Source organism: Mya arenaria, chromosome 17 (genome assembly GCF_026914265.1).
Source record: "Mya arenaria isolate MELC-2E11 chromosome 17, ASM2691426v1".
NCBI classification, from domain to species: Eukaryota; Metazoa; Mollusca; class Bivalvia; order Myida; family Myidae; genus Mya; species Mya arenaria.
Window position 1 is genome coordinate 22,186,242 of NC_069138.1, and position 13,156 is coordinate 22,199,397.

At 36.4% G+C, this 13,156-nt stretch overlaps 1 long non-coding RNA gene and 1 pseudogene across 1 annotated transcript; both read right to left on the reverse strand.

The window, feature by feature from the left end:
- Positions 1 to 859: 859 nt before the first annotated feature.
- LOC128223265 (probable phytanoyl-CoA dioxygenase) lies at positions 860 to 4,172 on the reverse strand (annotated as a pseudogene).
- A 2,727-nt stretch (positions 4,173 to 6,899) lies between these two features.
- On the reverse strand, positions 6,900 to 9,597 carry LOC128224091 (uncharacterized). The gene is made up of 3 exons (XR_008259423.1): positions 9,514 to 9,597; positions 7,618 to 7,734; positions 6,900 to 6,941 (listed from the first exon to the last, which is right to left on the reverse strand). It is a non-coding gene; the product is annotated as an uncharacterized LOC128224091 (long non-coding RNA).
- Between the last annotated feature and the right edge of the window lie 3,559 nt (positions 9,598 to 13,156).

Consider the following 13,156-nt stretch of genomic DNA (forward strand, 5'->3'; position numbering starts at 1 on the left):
ATCCTCTATATCAGTGATATAAAATTGATATTTCACTTTCCAAACAGAAATAATATCAAATTGATATATATTGAGGTTTTAGCCCGCTTTCTGTTCCAAATTAAACACCAGCGCGCACAGGGCTAGGACACAATTTCATCTTCGTCAATTCCGAAATGACATTTCGTTCGCATACAAATTGGCGCGTTTTTTTTTTCTATGAGTGTAATGAAACTTATTTTAACTCAAATGTTAGGCAAATAATACAAAGAAAAACTGTTTGAATATATCTTCTGGTGCTCACTCGTTGAAATATATCAAACTCTTACACAAAACAAACAATTATCCGATATGGTATAGCGGTAAACAAACTGCGTGTCAAATGTTTATGATAACCGTGCTTTCTCTTATATCTTTGATAACGTGTGCAATTTTGATAGTAAAATATTAACATATTATCATACAAATGTAAGCATAATTGTTTTTTAGAAGTCCATCTTAAACGGTCACTATTTAACGACGTCTCGGCTTAAGCTTAGTTTAAGAATATATGCTACTTTAAATGTTATTCTTTATGCTTTGATTAAACATGTGTATATTGTAGTTTCACCTGGTATGTGTAACAAAAATTGGAGAGTACAACATCATTAGTTAAGTAAAAGCACTTTCAAGCTAAGCCACGTTAGTGAAGACGAAGTCAGAAGCCATATTTTTTTTCCTTTATGCTTTTCGGTGATATATCAATTTACCACTCTACTGTTCACTGTTTTGGATGGAAAGGTTCTAAAAAGACGTTAAGAAAATGGAACGTATTGCTTTCTCTTATCACGCGGTGAAATATGGTTCGATCTGACACCGAACGTTATCAAATATTCGTTATTTATTGCTCATCTCGTTGAATTTTCCTTCTTCCTGTAATGTTTTCTAGATTTACGCCATAAATCTGCTTTCCTGTCATGTCTGTGAAGTTCGTGAATTCCAGGACGGCAGAATTTGGCACCTATAACATATAAATTTAAATTTAAAAAAAATGGCCGGATGATACAGGTAGCCATTTAAAACAGGTGACTGTACGAGCAGGTTTGACTGTAAGACTGCTTGCCGGTGATGTCTGATAAGTTCGTGAAACCAGGACATCAGAACTTGGCACCTTTAATATTTACAATATATATTAAAACCTTGTTGGAGTGACCGGATAAAACAGGTGACAATTAAAAACAAGGGACTGTACGAGCAGGTTTTACTGTAAAGCTGCTGTGATGTCCGTGATGTGCATTTATTCCATGATGGAAGAATATGACACCTTGAATATAGGAATTTAAATTTAAAATGTACGGGTGGAATTTTGAAGAGGTCGGTTGATAGAGATGGTCATTTAAAACAAGAGACCGTACGACGAGCAGGTTTGAGTGTAAAACTGCATGCTGGTCATGTCGGGTTGGCAATAATTTGACACTTATGTGAAAGATATATCTCCAACTTATCAAAACAGCATATACTTAACACTTATTTACTTTTAGCTAAGAAAGATGCTGTCATATTTAACTAAAAGACTTAGTGACCAAGGTGGAATACAAGGTCAATAACTCGTTTGCAGTCAATATGAACTACATAGCTCACAGCAAATATGTCAATAACTATTTCATTACATGGATTCACATGATATTTAATGAAATCACTTGAAAAACTGTTTCCGGTCTACAGATAAACAGGTAAGTCGTGTTAATCTGTCGTCTAAATTTGGTCGCAATTAAATCAGTGACGGTTTATTTATTGATCATGTAAAATTGAAAAACGAATGAATGCAATTCAACACTATTTGTTTTGAGTTTATAGTCAGCTAAATATCATGCTAATGAAAAGTGTCAGTATATTACGCCAGAATATCAGTGGGCCAAGATTTCAAATCTACATACATTTAAGCGATAAGATAAATGCAAGCATAATACAGAAACTGGAAGTTCAATGATACCATGGTTCGTAGAAAATGTCAAGATATTACAAAATGTAAGAGTCTGCACAAAAAAATGTCTCTTTTTTGTTAAATAATTACAATGAACACCATGTAATCACCACATGTCACCGCATGTCTTTTGCTTGTCAAATTTGTGTAATTCACAGTACCGTTTTCCCATATGTATATTACAAACTACCTTACATTGTCTGAAATTTCCCTACCTTTTCAAGTTTGGTATAATGAGGATTATGGTGATCCCATATCGGGTCATTGTCAGCTCTATTGTAGGCACACAGTAAAGCCCATCTCCTTTTCCCACTTGTGTTGGCGCTACTGCAGTGAAGGAGGTTGCAATGAAAGAACAGTGCGTCTCCTGAAATATAAATACACACTCTAAAGCTTAATTTTGTCAGTTTAAAACACACATATTTAAGTGCCCAGGAAAGCCCATTTCCTTATCCAAAATTATTTTGGCAAAGTTCGCAATGAAAGAACACTTTATCTCCTGAAATAAAAATACACAATACAAAGGTTTGACTTTGTTGTAACAACACACTTAAAGCGCATAGAAATACCCATCTCCTTTGGTCACTTGTGTTGGCGCTGCATATTTTTTAAGGTTTGTGCAGAGAAAATTTCATTTTTACATATATTGTAAAGCATATTTTCATTAAAGAAGGAAGTTTCTCATGAAAACATATAAGCGGAATAGGTAATATTTAGTCACAATTAACGAATCTCCTACTCAGTGACCTCCCCTTTTTTATTATAGCCTTAATTTATCAAAATATTATTTTTGAAAAAAAAAAAATGCAAAACTAAAAACAATCTTTTATGAATGTTTTAATAAAATTAAGTTGGTTATGCGTTTGTTTTCAGTGTTGAAAAAATCAGGAACATTTTAACTTTTTGAATGTCACGTGATTTGGGTCATACAATTAACGGTGTTTAGTATCAATATGACGGTGCAATTTAACTTATAGTGTTACCCGTCATGGTGTTAATTGTCGCCTGTGCTTTAGGTTGTAATGCACAATATTTCCACTTTTACACAAATGTAATTTCACATATAAGGAATACCGACAAGACTAGTGACATTTCCATAACACATACAGATTATTACAATCATCGCTCGTTGTGATTTTTGCTACCAAACAATAACACGTTCCAGCTTTGAGTATAACAAAAGTGAAAATCAAGTTTTTAAAAAGGGACATATACCGCTACTTAGTATTGTTTGATTCTAGCAGTATTAAACCTGGTTCCATTTTGATATACTCCAGCGGAAAATGTTTTCGTATTTCCTCAACCCTGTTCATATCTGCTCCCTGTTGCGCGGCAATTTTCACGTGCTCAATACGGCCGCACTTGTGTGATCCTGGTAACACCTAAAACACGATACGTAGAAAGGTATTTTCGTTGTTATTCATGTGATTTTCGTTGTAATTTATGTGCAGTATAATTTCTGGTGAACAATTTAGTATACTATGAAATTGAACTATGCTAGGGAAATAATATGTAAATATAATTTACCAATCACAATGTTACAAACAAAGCTTTTGACCATTAAAACATAAGGGTTGTTAATTTCATCCCTGACGTCCACAAAAAGGAAACCTGCAATTATTTAACGCACATTTATTCAACACATGTATATATTGTTACTAGTCATCACAATTCAATATTTTGGCTGATCGGACGGTCTAGTATCAAGCGTGTTAGTTGGTCGATTAACTTTCTGCATTGTATATAAATAATTTGAACAAAACCATAAGCCGATTGTTCCGCATGTGAATTTCGTGATAAACGACAGCGTTGTTAACTTATCAACGTAAAATATTTGATGCTCTACTCATACATTAAAATAAATAAAGTACAGTATTTTTTTTCAAACAGACAAACATACATTAAGACAACGAAGGACAGACTGCGTCTCAAAAAAACAAACAAACACATTTCTCTTTTTTCAAAATATAATTACTGAATTGCTGTTTCAATGTTTATTATCTGCTCCTTCGATAACATTTACAAAATGTATCATAGCATTATGAAAAAGGAATGTACTGAGTATGTCTGAAAATGTATATGAGCGACAAGTCAATATGGTAGTTTTTATTTTGTGTCTTGAATATTTGTCTAAATCGAATATATATATAAAAAGTGATGTTTTAATAATGTAATATACCTGCTAGCAGCTATTTTCTTTCCTGCATTTTTCTATGAACACAGTCATCATGTTGGGAAACAAGTTGCCGTAGTAATACCAATATCTGTATGTATTGGAAAAAGTGATTTCGATTAAAATTTACTTATACACACAGTGTATCTATAAATTGAATTAAGAACAAAATACAATCAATTCTAACGCAATTTGCCATAGATAATTACTTAAACACTGCATTCTCTAGCAGCTATGATTAAACGGTTTAAATAATAAACTGATAGCTATCTTTTTGTCATCGTGGGTTTTTCGTATGTTGGTTAGCTTTGTACTGACCTTGGCTTAGTGCTATTGGGTTGGCCTAACGTTGGATATTTGTCGGTTTGATGGTTCTGTGTTGGCTATGATAGTGTGATATAAGTTAGATTAATGTTGTTTTTCGTTGCATTATTGGCTGTGTGTATGCGTTGGCTGAGTGACATTTTGTTGGTCCAACGTTGGTTTTTGTCGGATTTCCGGTCGTGTGTAGTATCATTGACGCTGATTGTTTTTGACAATTTATTGGCCGTTGTCTAGGCGCTTGCTCAGTGACCTTGGGTTGCACTATCGTTGGTTTTTCGACGGTTTGTTGGATGTGTGTAGACGCTGGCTGAATAGCATTTCTTTTTGGCTGCCGTTGGTTTTTTGAAGGTTTGTTAGGTGTGTGTAGGCTCTGGCTGATTGACATTTATTTAGGCTAACGTTGGTATTTCGACGCAGTGTTGGGTTCGGCTGTGTGACATAAGGTAGGCTAATGTTGTTTTTAATTCCTTGATTGTCTATGTATTGGCGTTTACTAATCAACATTTGGTTTGACCAACGTTCGATTTTTGTCGGTTGGCCTGCTGTGTAATTGCGTTGACTAAGTGGCATTTGTTTGAGCCAACGTCGGTTTTTCGTAATTGTGTTGGCTTAGTCTGAGTGACATTTGGTTTGGCTAACGTAAGTCTTTCGTTAGTTGTGGCTAAGTAGATTTTGCTTACAAAATCTTGGTGGGCCAAATTTTTTTTTTCGTCATTGGTTGGTGTGTATGCGTCGGCCTAGTGACATTTGGTTGGGCCAATGTAGTTATTGGTGTTGGCTGTGTTGCATTGGACTGGAATACCGTTTGACAAACCGTAGCAAAATATTATGGGTGTGCAAAGTAAACAAGTTGGCATGTCGACGGACAGTGATGGCTACGCGCCTGATACTTAGACTCGAAAGGCGCATTGGTAAAAAATTGAGTCTGAATTAAGTCACGAAAGGCGCCGTGATCAACAATGGCGTCTGTACTTATTCACGTAGGGTGTATTGTGAACCGTCCATATACATCCGGTGTTGTTTTCGATGGAAAATGGCCGAAGTGTTCCGAATGAGGCTACCCAGGCGTTGTCTTCTTGTCGTATCAATCAGGATTAAAATTATTGACTGACAGTTGGTAAACCATTGTTACTAGCCCATAGTTCGTACAACCATGGTCAAATATAAACATTTATAATAGTATAATACATTTATGTTCACATTATGGGATATTTTCTAACGACTGCTGACCAAGACAAACATACACATCCTTAAATTTAACATCTTCCTATAATTAAAGCCAATTAAAAGAGGTATACTATGAATAAATGGTTTAAAAAATAGTAACAATACATTTATACGAATTCTACTTAGCTGCTGTAATTGTTTTCATCTCTACTGCACAGTTTTACAGACAGATGCAATCTCTTACAAGCAGAATATATTATAAGTATCTTCCATGGCCGAGAATGTAAGATAGATTCATCCTGACACGAGCGTAGGGTGTTTTGCGGAAACGAGTTTTTATGGTGACATTTGAAGCGAGAAATAAATACTAGCATTCTAAGTATTGCTACAAGACAATGTTTCTGTGATGCTACAGATGACAGTCTTCAACAGGGGAGGTAATTACAATGTAAAAAAGGAGTTCCATACGGGTACTTATTTTATCTTTCCCCGTGGGCAAGATAAGAATTTCTAGCATGGTTAAATTTTTGGATCTACTTATCTGCGGTCGGAGAAAACTTTACTCTTAGGGGAATAACACTGCGTGGAGTTAAAGATAGATGATGCAGCAAGACGGATTTAAAGTTTTGATACCTGACTTCCTAAAAGAATAATGACATTTCTTTAATCATATAATATTCTTCATGTAACAATATATAAAAAAATGACAAACAACAGAGTTTTTAATTAGTGATATTTGTCAAACTGCCGATGAGAATCCTTTATAAACGTACGTTTTGTTAATGGTCGTATTTTTGTTAGGCTGTTGTTCTTACGTTCACAAAATTAACTATGTCATCCGTCAAATTCTTAAACGCAAATCACGGTGCCCAATCATTCTTAACAATGTGCAACGGCTGTTGTCAAATCATCAAGGTTTGATTGCCGTGTACATTATATTTGACGTTTGTAGAGGGCTCAATTTTGACGTTTTATGTCTTACCCGAATGTATTTAAGACGAACAGATCATTATGCTATTTACAATAAAACATTTTTAATTTGGTAGCATACTTTCAGGCATAAAATATCAATTCAGTTGATGTAAAACAATATATAATCGGCTTTGTTAAACACATAATTGTTCAGTTATGAACCATATTACAAGAACTTTGCCGTGTAAACAATTTTGTGCGCCGGTGTGTGTGGGGGGGGGGGCAAAACAATACTTCGTCAACAACTTTATTGCGTAATCATAAAGTCATATAATTAAAACAATCAATTGCCGATACATCAGCCATCAACACAGGAGTGGCTGCATTCACCAAGTCTTCTACAGTCAGACGTCTGTGTGCAGGCTGAAATAAAAAAAAATGTAAAATCATTTCCCGAAAATATAGTGCTGTGAACGTGAAAGTAATATCTTCACTCTGAATTACGGCTTTTCATGGTCTATTTAAATTAGTGCTTTTATCTGCTAAACGGTTAAGGCGATTTCTTATGGCTTATAAACTTTTTTTTTTTCAAACTGTTTTTGTAGGATCGATACTTCATAAAGTGACTTCGTTAAGTCATATGTTTGGATACAGAGAGTTCATAGTAGCTGTGCTATTCGGTAAAGTAATTAACTTTAATATAATGACATCATTACATTATATTTTACAAATCGTAACGTGTACAAGAACACCCATACAAACAACGGTGCTTCGATCATAACAAGAGTAGTAACAATATGAATCTTTAGAGAGAACATACCAAAACTATTTCTGTACATCAATGTTTTAATGTTGTCATGATTCATTTGTGCAAAATGATTAGACTCGCTTGAAAATGTGTCATAAGTAAGATATATTGCTAGCATTAGAACAAATATTGAGTATATAACACTTACTTTATACGTATCTAATATTTATAATATTGAATATATCCATAAATCCATCAAACATCCATTCTCCTGAAAGTATTCCACTTTAAAAGAAATAGTATATATAACCAACAATATAATATAACCAAATTTAGCAATAAGGTACTCACTCTCTACACATTGGCATTGCTCATTCACGCAGCCAATCACAAGAGGGTTAGAACACGTGATCGAACACGAATTTGTGTCCTCATGGTGACACTTGGCATTACAGCCAATCACAATAGCTGAAAGTTAGATTGTAGTAGATTTAGTTATAAATGACAATTGTATAGTAATGTAAGTTTTCAGAGAATTGCAATAAACAACAACAACTGTCCTGCATTTAAATAACAATGGCAAATTTAGCAGAGTGACCATGGTGCAAACAACACAAACGAAGGAAATGCACTGCTCTGAAAATACTTTTGTGAGATCTCACTAACGTTTTGTGTTCAAATCACAGTAAGTCCATAATTTGCCCAAACTTTATTTAAAACGATTGTGAAGCAAGCTATATATTGATCACTCTCTTTTTGTTCTCACGATGTTTAAGGAGACTGTTATTTAATTAATCTTTAGTACCATGAGGACAGTTAAGTTCAAACTTATTCATTGAACAACAATTGTGAAGGAATTTATGTTAACGTATGCTAAGTCACAATTGTATGCAGTATGTTCCTCCACCTGTGTCTTTAGTGTTGGAAACCTGAATACCCGGAGAAAACCCACTTGTCCGACCTGGTGCCCACAATCAAACTCACATGCACCTGGGCAAGGGGACACCTGGTGAGAAGCGAGTGCGACAGCACTGCGCTTATCGGACAACCTGGGACTCCTAAATGAAAAGCGAGTGTGCTTACCAATACCATTAACAAGGCGCTGACTGGACAACCCGGGACGCCATGGTGTAAAACGAGTGTGCTTACCCATGCTCTAAATGGACATCCCGTGACGCCTTAGTGAGAAGCGAGAGTGCAGTCCACTGCGCTTATCGGACAACATGGGTCTCATTAGTGAGAAGTGAGTGTGCTAAACAATGAGCTAACCACTGCGCTTACTGGACATCTGGGACACTGTGGTGGAAATCGAGAGCGCTTACAACTACGCTAACCGGGCAACCTTGGATGTCTTTGTTAGAAGCAAATATGCTATTCACTGCGCTAACCGGGATGCATTGGTGAGAAACGAGTGCGCTTACAACTGCGCTTACAGGACAACCTGGGAATCCTTGATGAGAAGTGAGAGCGCATACCACTGCGCTAACTTGACAACCAGGGGTCCTTGGTGAGAAGCGAGAGTACGAACAACTGCGTTTACCGGAAAACCAGGGACAACTTGGTAATAAGTGAGAGCGCATACCACTGCGGTAACTTGGTGAGAAGCGAGTGCACGAACCACTGCGCTTACCGGACAACCAGGGACGCCTATATGAAAAACGACTGCGCTTTCTTCTGCAAAAATCGGACAACCCGGTGCGAGTGTGCTGTCCACTGCGCTAACCGGACAACCAGGGACAACTTGGTTACAGGCGTTAGCACTTTCTGCTGCGCTCACCGAAGTACCGGGGACGCCTTTATGAGAAACGATTGCGTTTTCTTCTGCAAAAATCGGACAACCCGGTGGGAGTGCGCTGTCCACTGCGCTAACTGGACAATCCGGTGCAATAGCGCTGTCCACTGCGCTAACTTGACAACCTAGTGTCGCGTTGGTAAGAAGCAAATACACAATCCATTGCCCTTAACGGACAAACAGTAAAACTCATAATCTTCGATGTACAACAACGAAATGTCGCTATTTATGATGGGTAATATAGTACGTGGTGTTCGAAATGTTTATAGATCCATCAGTTGATGGTGTATCTGAACGGCAACAAAGACCGTGTGCGCTACTTATCAAATCCCAGGATGAAACGATCCATGAGAATAAATTGTCAACTATTTTCTTAGATCTTCAATCAGATGAAAACTAATTGCAACCATGAACAAAAATGTAGTCTTTTTGAATTGTTAACAAACAATTCTTACCTGAGATGCATAAAGCTACTACCAAAAACACCTTCATCATTAAGACTGATATAGGATTGTGCAGACGAACCTCTGCGGATCGGCTTATATTCTGTGCAGAAGGCGATAAGACTTTCGGCGGCCATGTTTGGGTCAATGAGATGCCCTTATGAATTTGGTTTGGTAGTAGGCCTACACGATGTCGATTATCACTCAAGATTGTAACGGTGTCATTTAAGAGGCCGATATCATTTACAATGAAACCATAAAACTGGTCGACATCTGCAAAAATATGATATTGTTATTAAAAAATAAAGCGCATTAAATCACTAGAACATACGTTTAAGGGTGTCATTACGCTTGAGTTGGAGTAGGCTTACCCATACAGAATCAAGTTTTATAATTTAAACTATATATATTTATCACTATTTAGCTAGAAGGACGGGAGACGCTTTTCACTATATACTATTTATTCTTCCGTGTTTAACTGTTAACTTCAATGCGGAGCTTAGATAGATTTGAACGGAGCAATTAAATCTAAGCAAAGATACTTTTTAACCACAGTTTAACATGCCGGTTACGGTGAAATTTCATTTCGACACTGCCGTATCTTCTCACGCACAGACAGAATGTAGCACAGGGTTGACAGTCAATCATGATTAAGCCAGACTTTGTGAGCCGCAGGCGACCCGTATATGATAGGGTGCGAAAAATGTTTGCAAAATATAATTTACACTATTTATTTTGTTTAATTACGAACAAAGATTCATAGGAAATAGTCTAGAGTCCGTTTCCTTCTTAAAACAAACACAGTGCTGGTGTCCTTTTGTACTTGCCAAGAAAAATCAGCTCTGCTGGGATGATTCGACCCCACACACTCTTCTTAGTTTAAACATATTTTATTCAACATAAATAGCATACATTACATCATTGCATATCCTTATAATCATGATTTAATCGGATTAAAACGAAAGCAGCGCTTATATTTTTTCCCGGAGTTTTTCTTACACCAATAAGGGACCATAATCACCATAGAAGAAAATATATCAAGCGTTATTATTTAATTTGTTAACAATACTTATTTATGACATTATTATAATATAAGGAATCACATATTGACTGGGAGATTGGTTGAGCAATGTGTTGAATATAGAAGGGTGTCAAGGGAGACAGTCAAGCGGTAAAGGTGGGAGGGATGAAAGCAACAAAGGGAAAAGCAGTTTAGTAGCAGTTTCAAAAGAGTCCTTGATGAAATTCTGAATAGTAGTTAAGGATTCTGCGGTTGTTCTCGGGGCCGCAGGCTGTATTTATATTAAGAAAGAAGTCAACGCTTACTTCTTTAATTCCTGACATGTCATGAATGAGTGTTTCTCTGATGTTTGACTATAGGGGACATTGCATCATGAACAGTTTGTGTTACTTTTAACTTCATCACAAGTGCATATGGCCGAACATATGCATATGCAGAAAATGTGTTAGTTTAGGGCACTGCATTTAGTACGTATTCAAACATGGATGCCGTCGCTTTCCATGGTAAATGTGGGAAGGGCTAATTGGAAAAACCGTTTAAAATTGAAAATTGAAATTGAAGGACTCCTCCGCACGTGTTTTGGAAGGTTATTCAACATTTGTGCAGTAGAAGGCAAGAAGGAAGGACAAATAATAAGAGCTATAACGAGAGAATACCGTTCTTATATTAGATACATTACAGAGTGCGTCATTTCTAGAACTGACAGGTGAAGGTGTCAAAGTGTTTATGACAGGAACAGTCACTAGAAAGGATTAAGCCGAATTGCTTTTTTTTATCTCACTATGCATATCATTTTAAGAGCTTTATTACGGATACACTCAAAGTGTTTACGGCAGAAACAGTCACTAGAAAGGATTAAGCCGAATTGCTTTTTTTTTTATCTCACTATGCATATCATTTTAAGAGCTTTATTACGGATACACTCAAAGTGTTCACGGCAGAAACAGTCACTAGAAAGGATTAAGCCGAATTGCTTTTTTTATCTCACTATGCATATCATTTTAAGAGCTTTATTACGGATACACTCAAAGTGTTCACGGCAGAAACAGTCACTAGAAAGGATTAAGCCGGAGTGTTTATGATATTTAGTTTCTGAAATTGTATGGCCATACATAGACAACTCATGATAGATACGAGGTTGTCGTTTCCACGAGCACAGACTGGACTGGGTATCACTGGATTAAAGGCAGATCGCCATTTTTCAGCCAAAGTACTTTTCCTATCGATGTATCTTTGAATTATTTCAGTAGCCTTTAAGGAATCTTCAACAAGGATATGCAGTCTGGTATCATCTGCAAATAGTCTGATATTACTTCCAATGATAACAACAATGTTGTTTATGAAAATCAGAAAAACTAAAGGACCTAAAATAGATCTTTACAATACTCCAGCTCGAATTAGAGAGAACAACACGTTGCCTGCGATTGGTGAGATAATCACGTAAAACCATGAAAGCAAGTTGCCGCGAACATCAGTTTCTTCTACTTTGACAATCAGACCATTGTGCCAGACTTGTCAAAGGCTTTGTTGATAACAAATATCACCGCTCCGACTTCAAGACCGTCATAGTATCACATGATATGTTACAAAGGAAAGTAAGGCGATCGAAAGTGGAATTGGCTGGAAGAAAACCGGTCTGGAAGGGTGTAAAAATGTTTTCATAACGAAGATGATTGAATGAATACATACTTATATATAACCCGTTCAATCACCTTTTTTCATTGTTTTCAGAAATAAATAGGCCACATCGGATCATCTTTTTTCAACAGCGAAATCAACAGCGCAGACATTTGCATCTTTTCACTAATCAGAAAAATACACTCTTCTCGATTTAAAGGTGGACACCTATACCGATATACCAATCCCGTCCGTATCATTTCTTAGAAGAAGTTGCATTTACACGATCGATTCACACATTTTACTCCCTTATTTACTCTCACAAACATGAAACAAAATATGACATGTCGAGTAGAAACGCTTCCTAGCAATTTGTCCGAATGCTTAAATAGCATACTGGGGAACAGAGAACGGGTGTGGCTATCACGCAATGTAAAACAGCAACGGAATGTCCAAAATCACTTTGGACAATGTAAAACAGTAACGGGGTACCAAAACCAATATTGGGCAATGCAAAACACCTACGGATAAGCCCAAACCAGTATGGGGCAATATTTAACACTACACTTATGTTTATTGACATATTTTGAATATCAATGTATATTCGCATTTATTGATCTGACGGTTAAACTATAATGGTTTCATACAGATAAAGGAATGGTGCGTGATGTTGATCACAGCAAGATATACCCTTTTACTGAGAGTGATGCAACGATTCCCAGCCTTCCGCATACGATCGTCCGAGAATATACTTTTGAAGACCGGTTCATCGATTCAGTGGTTAAATCAAAGACATCAGTGTTTTTATACCTTGCATATTCAATAAAAAGACAAAGACGGAATCAAACGGAAGTACCGTTTTCGCTAGAAGTATCCTAAAAGCCGATATGATTACACACTTTGTACTTCGTATTGCTTAAAGTGGCCGCTAGGTTATGTTGCAAAATAGCATTTAAATCGGCCTTTATGAATGGAAATTTGCGTTTTACTTCGCTATTTAAAAAAATCATAAGAACA